This window comes from Ursus maritimus, unplaced genomic scaffold (genome assembly GCF_017311325.1).
Source record: "Ursus maritimus isolate PB19 unplaced genomic scaffold, ASM1731132v1 scaffold_95, whole genome shotgun sequence".
In the NCBI taxonomy this organism is placed as follows: domain Eukaryota; kingdom Metazoa; phylum Chordata; class Mammalia; order Carnivora; family Ursidae; genus Ursus; species Ursus maritimus.
The window spans coordinates 10,790-19,259 of NW_024427163.1; the positions used below are offsets into that span (position 1 = coordinate 10,790).

The 8,470-nt window shown below is 44.3% G+C and overlaps 1 long non-coding RNA gene across 1 annotated transcript in view; it reads left to right on the forward strand.

Annotated features, from left to right (window-relative positions):
* Positions 1–806: 806 nt before the first annotated feature.
* Positions 807–8,470, forward strand: part of LOC103680133 — a 45,527-nt gene continuing 37,863 nt past the window's right edge. Inside the window, exon 1 of the long non-coding RNA XR_573057.2 lies at positions 807–1,171. This is a non-coding gene — a long non-coding RNA (uncharacterized LOC103680133). The remainder of the gene's footprint in view (positions 1,172–8,470) is intronic.

Sequence of the window (8,470 nt, forward strand, 5' to 3'; positions counted from 1 at the left end):
AAGGCGATAACTGGGAATAGTTCAATAGTATGAAAGACAACAGCAAACTTCGTCTGTACAAGCCAAATTTTGCCACATAACCACACTTTTTTCCTCTCTGTGTATGTTTTTGTGTTTTCACGTGAGAATAATGTTGACCTTAAATCTGAAACAGCAAAAATGGGTTTATTTGGGAATGGCAGAGAATTGCAAATAGGGACAAGCAAGTGATGGCAAAGGAATAGCTTAGCATGGAGAACAAAGCAGAGGAACACGCTTTTCTAGTGGAGGATGTGGGGTTTGGAAGGGCTGCCATAAGCAAAAAGCCCGTTGGAGAAACTGGGTGTTTGAGGTGTAGTGGCTTCTCATTGGTGAGCTGGGGCGGTCTCTGGCTTGGCTGTTGCCAGGCAAGGAGAAGAGCTCTCTTCATCCTGCGGGGAAAGTGTAGTGGAAAGACTTCTTCCTGCTGAGGTCCGCGATCGCAGTGGTAGGGACTGGGAGCGCCCCCTTCTGGCCTCCCAACGCCATTGCAGCGAGGCTTCCGTTACTCCGCTTTACAGTAACGTGCGGGTATCCTGACATGCTGCCCCTTTCAGTATCAGAATGTTTACTCCCTAAGAAGATCATTGTCCTACATAACCACAGTACACTTGCCACACTTTGTGCACTACCAATTTTTTAAAGATTTATTTATCAGAGAGCAAGCAAGCGAGCGCACACAAGCAGGGGGAGTCCCAGACAGAGGGAGAAGCAGGCTCCCCGCTGAGCAGGGGGCCCAATGTGGGGCTCAGTCTCAGGACCCTGAGATCATGACCCGGCCGAAGGCAGACACTTACCCAGCTGAGCCACCCAGGTGTCCCACTGCTGTTATATTACATGCACCTAGCCGGGAGTCTGTATACACGTTTCCTCCAGTGATGCAATCATGCCGTGTTTTCATCTCCAGGATTCAATCATGTTTCACGGATTGCATGAGTCATCTTGACTCTTTTGGCTCTATTTTCCCCTGGAACAGTGGTCTCCATTTTTTTTTTTTTTTCCATCTTGTAGGACACGATTTTGTGGAATGCGCATCAAGTTTCTCAGGACGTCCTGGAGTGTGAATTTCTCTTCTCTTCAGAATCCAGTCCCAAGGATGAGTCACACTGACACACACATGAGCGTATAAGCCTCTTAGGCTATCACAGCACAGGTGGGTGTTACAGGTACTTTCCATTTTTGGTGATGTTTGGTTGTCATAGAGACAGCCTGTCTGAGTCTGCAGGGCTTAACAGAAAACTGTCGGATCAGGTTTGCTCTAGCAAAACTCTGAGACCAGGCGGTGGCCCCGCCCTGGCCCCTCGCCCACTCCCCCCCACTGCTCTGTGTTCCTGGAACAGCTCAGAGAACATGAGAGCTCATGGCAGCCACCCGTCCTACTGGTCCAGGGCTGGTACTATCTCCTGACACCTGCACTCAGATCTTAAATTTGATGAGCCAATGTCTGTCTTTCTGGTTAAAACATGGGCGTCAACAGTAGCTTGCAGCACCCGCCTTCTATTTCTGGGGAGCGTATTGATCGTCCTTCATGGTGAAGACAAACAAAATACATGGTGCAAGTGAATAATCTACCCAACTCTGTCAACTGCTCTATTCTCTCTCTTTCTCTTTTGAGACAGAAAGGCCCTGCTCCATCCTTCTCTTCTCACTTAGTTGTGCTCTCGTGCAGGACTCTTCGTAGGATCAGTAAGGTAAGGAAAGAGACAGAGAGAATCCGTGTTCCTAGAATTACCAGGCCCAGCACCTGTAAGCCCCTGGGAAAGATGTCACCACCTCCCAGGGTATTTCCAGGATTGGCTCACAGAATGCGAGGTTCCTAGCACAGTGTCGCACATGCATGCTCCTACCGCGCATGTGAGTACATAGTAGGTGTTCTAGAAACACTTCTCTACTTTTCTGAAGTACAGCTGACACACGACGTGGCATTAAGTTTCAGGTGTTCCACACAGTGATTGTGCAAGTCTGTCTGTGAGCCTACACTCAGCGTAGGTGTAACTATTATCTGTCATCCTACAACACTATGAAAATACCCTCGCCTCGGTTCCCTGTGCCGTACTTTCGTCTTCATGCCTTTTTCATTCTGTCCCGTGCACTCTGAAGACTCCACGTCCTACTCCCTTCATCCATTCTGCAATCCGCCCGCTCCTCTCCGTTCTGGCCACCAGTTGGTGTCTAGAGACATTTATCTCATAAATGAGTGAATGGATGTTGTTTCCCAAATACTGCCTTGTTCAAATACTGCTCTTGTCTCTAGTCCCCTCTCATGTTACAGAGAGACAACTGCAAACATGAGCTCTCAGGGAAGTCTATACTGGCGACAAATACTATTTGTATTGTGATATGCGTGTGGGCGAAAGAGGCTCTAGTTTTCTCTGCCTCCTTTCACTAGATCATAGCAACCAGAAGTGGGATTCAAGGGTCCAGCGTCAAACCATCTGAGGATGTGGACAAGTTCCTTAGATCTACTCCCGCAGTAAATTTATGTATGCACTGTGGTATTATTACGTATAGTCACTGTGCTATATATTAGATCTCCAGAACTTATGGAAGTTTGTACCCTTGACAGACATTCCCCATTTCCCCCCATCTCCCAGCCCTCACCGTGCACACGCACACACACACACACACACACACGACATCTATGTGCAGTGATGGATATGATAATTAGCTTGGTGCGGTACTCATATCATCGTGTATACATGTACAAAAAATCATTTGTATAGCTTACAGATATACAATTTTTCTGGTCGATCATAGTTCAGTAGAGCTGAAAATAAAATTACTTTCAATGTTGCAACAGGAGAAAATATAAGTTCATAGGCCCGAACCTGGACCAGCTGATTCAGAATTTTTTTTTGGTTAAATATTTATTTGAGAGAGAGAGTGTGCAAAAAAGAGAAAACACGTAAGTGGGGGTGGGGGAGGAGAAGGGAGGCAGAGGGAGGGAGAGAAGCAGACTCCCTGCTGAGCCTGGAGCCCATGCTCAGGAACTTGAGATCATGACCTGAGCTGAAATCAAGAGCCCGGTGCTCAACCAGCTGAGCCACTGAGGTGCCCTGAATCATAATTTCTAAGTGTGGAGCCTTATAATTTGTTTTATCAAACTCTTCAAGTGACTAGCATGCATGTTACAGGTTGAGAAGCAATATACAATATTAATACCATAAATGCATGCTTTTCAGTCCAGTTTCTCTGGGGATCACATGGGTAGTTTTAAAAATTACCCTCATCTGTGACGGTCTCTAAATAGTTCTGTCCTGGCATCTGCAGTGAAGCCCAATTTCTAAGTTGTTTTAATGAAATGTCCCAGGGGGACACCTGGGTGCCTCAGGCAGTTGAGCATCTGCCTTTGGCTGTGGTCACGATCCCAAGGTCCTGGGATCGAGCCCCACATCGGGCTCCCTGCTCAGTGGGGAGTCTGCTTCTCCCTCTCCCTCTGCTCCTCCCCTCCCTACTCATGTTCTCTCTTGCTCTCTCTCTCTCTCAAATAAATACATAGATAGACAGTTAGATGATAAATAGATAAAATGTCCCAGGTAACTCCAATATAAAGAAAGGCTTGAGCACCAGGGCTCCCAGTTACATTTCTGAAAGCAGAGAACTTGCTCTGGTCCTGAGGTTACAGGATCTCTACTGTGTATGTTTGGGGAGGAACCTCAGTCTAGCCACATCCCCATTGCCACAGCAGAATTGGGGGGCATTTGTAGGAGAGGAGGGCACGTGAAGACACAGAGAAGTTTGCATTTTGGCCTCCAGGTGGAAGCTGGTTGTCCCTGCATCTCTCCTGCGGCAAGGGAAGAGAGGGTGGCCCTTTGTCATCGAGGTGCTTCTGCTTGTGGGTGCGGCGGTGGCATGGGAAGGGGTAGCATGGGAACTGCGGTATGTGGACAGCTTAAACATGTACTCTGAAATGCAAGTGTGCTTCTGCAAGAGAATTTCATCTGGGAAAGAAGCCCAGAGAGGTAGGGAGAAGAGAGGAAATGACTGGTGCTCGGTGGTGGAATGAATGTCTCAGGGCCGTGGTTGGGTCCTGTCTTCAGACAACGCCATCTCTTCACAGTGTGAACACCTTTACTTCTCTTGCTCTGAGGTGTCCTGCCTAGTGGGCTTCTTTTCATCGACTGGTTTCCTTATTTTCCTTGTTCTGCTGAAGGCTGGCTCTCTGAGCATTTCTCCCCCATATCACAGAATCTCCTGTCAGTTCTCACTTATTTCTCCTCGGGCTTTTTATGTGCCGTGAACAATTCTCACCATGAAGTAATGACCTAAAGCTTTTGAGGGTTGCGTAGGGGGTTGATCAGCTTTGATGCCCAGGATTCCTTTTGGAGATGGCGGTCAGGTTCTGGATATCAAGGAGCCTGTAGTGTTAGTGGGCATTGGATAGTTGGGCTGCTCTGTGTAGACCGGGATTAAAGGAACTGTACATGTAATCCCGATGGGGTCAATGACCTCAATAAAGTGCGAAGTCCTGAAAAATGCGGAGTACTAGGGGAATTCACTCTGCCAGAATTTAAAAAGCTTATTAGAGGATGACCAAGAGCATTACTGAATACCAAACAGAGGTGTTAGAGGGAATAGACTAAATCATTCCATAACCTGAAATCAGTAACTATCAACAGTGCCCTTAAATCATATAACAAACTTAAGTTATTAAGCTATTAATTTTCGGGGGCACCTGGATGGCTCAGATGGTGAAGCGTTTGCCTTTAGCTCAGGTCATGATCTCCAAGTCCTGGGACTGAGCCCCGCATTGGGCTCACAGCGCAGTGGGGAGTCTGCTTCTCCCTCTCTCTCTGCTTCTCCCCCTGCTCATGCTCTTTCTCTCTCTGTCTCAAATGAATAAATAAAATGTTTTTAAGAAATTAATTTTTAAAAAATAGAGTCAACCTAGATATGTAAAAATTAGAGGTCTGTGAAACAATCCTTGCCTCATCCATTGAACTCAAAGCTAGTTATATACTGAGTAACTGTTTGGTTACCGGGTGACTCAGTTAAACGTGACTCTTGATTTCAGCTCAGATCATGATCTCAGGATGGTGAGATTGAGATCCGTGTCTGGCTCTGCACTGAGTGTGAAACCTGCTTGAGATTCTCTCTCTCCCTCTCTCTGTGTTCCTCCCCCAGCCCCTTTTGCACTCTGGAAGGAAGGAAGGAAAAAGAAAGAAGAAAAACATGCTTACAATTCAATTGAAAAAGTAGAAAAGCAGTTTGTGTTTTTGATCAGTTTCAAGTGTGGTTCCGACATTTGTTACCCATGTAACATTTCTGTTTTGGGGAAATAGCTTAAAGACTTCTGAATGAGAAGTACATTATATTCTTCACTTTTATATACCCAGTATAAATCCCTCTCTTTTAGAAACATACATTCCTATTTGTCCCTGGCTGTATAGTTTTAATCTCTTATAAATACACGTATTGATATTGAGTTGAAAGGTTGTATGTTGGGGCACCTGGGTGGCTCAGTTGGTTAAGCGTCTCCCTTCGGCTCAGGTCATGGTCCCAGTGTCCTGGGATCGAGCCCTGCATCGGGCTCCCTGCTCAGCGGGGAGTTGGCTTCTCTCTCTCCCTCTGCTGCTCCCCTTGCTTGTGGGCTGCTCTCTCTCTCTCTCTGTCAGTTTAATATATAAAATCAAATATTAAGTTTGCATGTCATTTATGTACATATTGTGTTTTATATAATGTTATGCAGCTGCTCTCAACATTTATGTGCTGTATTGTGGAGATGTTTTATCCGTAGTAAAAATAGAATTAGTACATAAAATATTCATGTAATCATTTGCTTATTGGTCACATATACATTTTGTAAGGTTTCTTTCATAGAAAGAATGTTAACATTTGTTTCAAACAGCTGTGTGTGTGTGGATTTCTATGGGTGATAGGATGTGAACTGTGATCACTGGTTTAAAGGTGTATGCATGTAATCTTTTGATAGATGTTCTAAGGCATCCTTGAATTGAGGCATCTTTGATATTTATCACAATACTGAGTCTATTTATTTAGGAATTATTAAGTCGTTATTGTTTTCTTAAAAACAGCTTTATTGGAGGGGGACCTGGGTGGCTCAGTTGGTTAAGCATCTTCCTTGGGCTCAGGTCATGGTCCCAGGGGTCTGCTTCTCAATCTCCCATAGCCCCTACCCTACCCCCCTACCCCCGCCTCACGCTGTCATGCTCTCTCTCTTTTTTCTTTCTCAAATAAATAAATAAATAAAATATTTTAAAAAACAGCTTTAGGGGCGCCTGGGTGGCTCCATTGGTTATGTGTCTGCACAGTACTGTTAACTATAGTCATCATACACTCTGTATACCCCACTGTCTGTATTGACTTGTCTTACAGTCGACACTTAGGTTGTACCCATGTCTTGGTATTGTAGAAGCAATGACCATGGGGGTGTCCAGAGATCTCTTAAAGACAGAAATTCCCTTTTCTTTGGATATATACCCAGAAGTAGGATTGCCTGATGATAGGATAGTTGTATTTTAATTTTTTGAGGGACCTTCATACTGTTTTTGACAGTGGCTGCACCAATTTCCATTCCCACCAACTGTGCACAAGGGTTCTGTTTTCTCTACATCCTTGCCAACACTTGGTATCCTTTGTCTTTTTGATGATAGCGATCTGACAGGGAGAGTGTTTAGGGTTTTCTGTATATGATATCATGCCATCTGCAAATGGAGACCACGTTACTTCTACCTTTCCAGTATGTCTACTTTTAATTTCTGTTTTTTTTTTTTTAAAGATTTTATTTATTCGACAGAGACAGAGACAGCCAGCGAGAGAGGGAACACAAGCGGGGGAGTGGGAGAGGAAGAAGCAGGCTCATAGCAGAGGAGCCTGATGTGGGGCTCGATCCCAAGATGCTGGGATCACGCCCTGAGCCGAAGGCAGACGCTTAACCGCTGTGCCACCCAGGCGCCCCTAATTTCTGTTTTATACTTAATTTTTCTGGCTAAAACTTCCAGGAGTAATTTGACTGAAAGGGGCAAGAGTGGGCATCCTTGTTTTGTTCCTGATCTTAGATGGAATGACTTTCAGCGTTTCGCCATTGAGTATTATGTTAGCTGTGGCCTTGTCATACATGGCCTTTATTATATCGCGCTACCTTCTCCCTGTACCCAGTTTGTTCAGAGTTTTTATCATGAATAGATGTGACTATTGTCAGAGGCTTTCCTGCATCTGTTGGGGGGATACGATTTTCATCCTTCACATTGTTAATGAGGGGTATCACATTGGTTGCTTTATGGATATTGAGCCATCCTTACATCCCTGAAATAAATCCCACTATATCATCGTGGATGCTCCTTTTAATGCCCTGTTGAATTTGACATGCTAACATTTTCTTAAATATTTTTTTGCAGCTATGTTCATCAGCGATGTAATTTTATTTTCTTGTAGTATCCTTATCTTGTTTTGGTATCAGGGTAATGCTGGCCATGAAAGTGAGTTTGGAAATGTTCTGTCCTCTGTGATATTCTGGAAGGAGTTGGAAAAGAGTTGGTATTTTCTCAGCGTTTGGTTGAATTCACCAGTGAGCCATCTAGGCCTCTGGGCTTTCGTTTGATGAGAGGTTTTTGATTACTTTTTCAATATCCTTGCTCGTAAGTGGTCCATTTAGATTTTTTTTTGTTCTTCATGCTTCAGTCTTGGTAGGTTGTAGGTTTTTAGGAATTTATTTCTAATACATTCTCCAGTTTGTTGACATAATTGTCCATAGTGGTCTCTCTTGATCATTTAAATTTGTGTGCTACCAGTTGTAATGTCTCCTCTTCCATTTCACATTTTATTTACGTTCTCTCTCCTTCTCCTCCCCCCTCTGGTTAGTCTAGCTAAAGTTATATCAACTAAGTTCTTCTTTTCAAAAAAAAAAAAAAAAAAAGATTTTCTTTTCACCGAACTTTTCTATTGTCTTTTAAAATTTTTTTTTTATTATGTTAGTCACCATACAGTACACCCTTAGTTTTTGATGTAGCTCCATGATTCATTGTTTGCATATAACACCCAGTGCTCCATGCAGTACATGGTCTCCTTAATACCCATCACCGGCCTATCCCAAGCCCCCACCCCTCTCCCTTCTGAAGCCCTCAGTTTGTTTCCCAGAGTCCATAGTCTGTCTTGGTTCATTCCCCTTCTGTTTACCCCCCCTTCATTCTTCCCTTCCTTCTACCGATCTCCGTATTTCTTATGTTCCATTAATGAGTGAAACCATATAATTGTCTTTCTCTGCTTGATTTATTTCACTTAGTGTAATCTCCTCCAGTCCCGTCCATGTTGCTGCAAATGTTGGTTAATGATTCTTTCTGATGGCTGAGTAATATTCCATCGTATATACGGACCACATCTTCTTTATCCATTTGTCTTTTGAAGGGCATCTCGGCTCCACAATTTAGCTACAGGGGACAATGCTGCTATGAACATTGGGGTGCATATGGCCCTTCTCTTCACTACGTCTCTA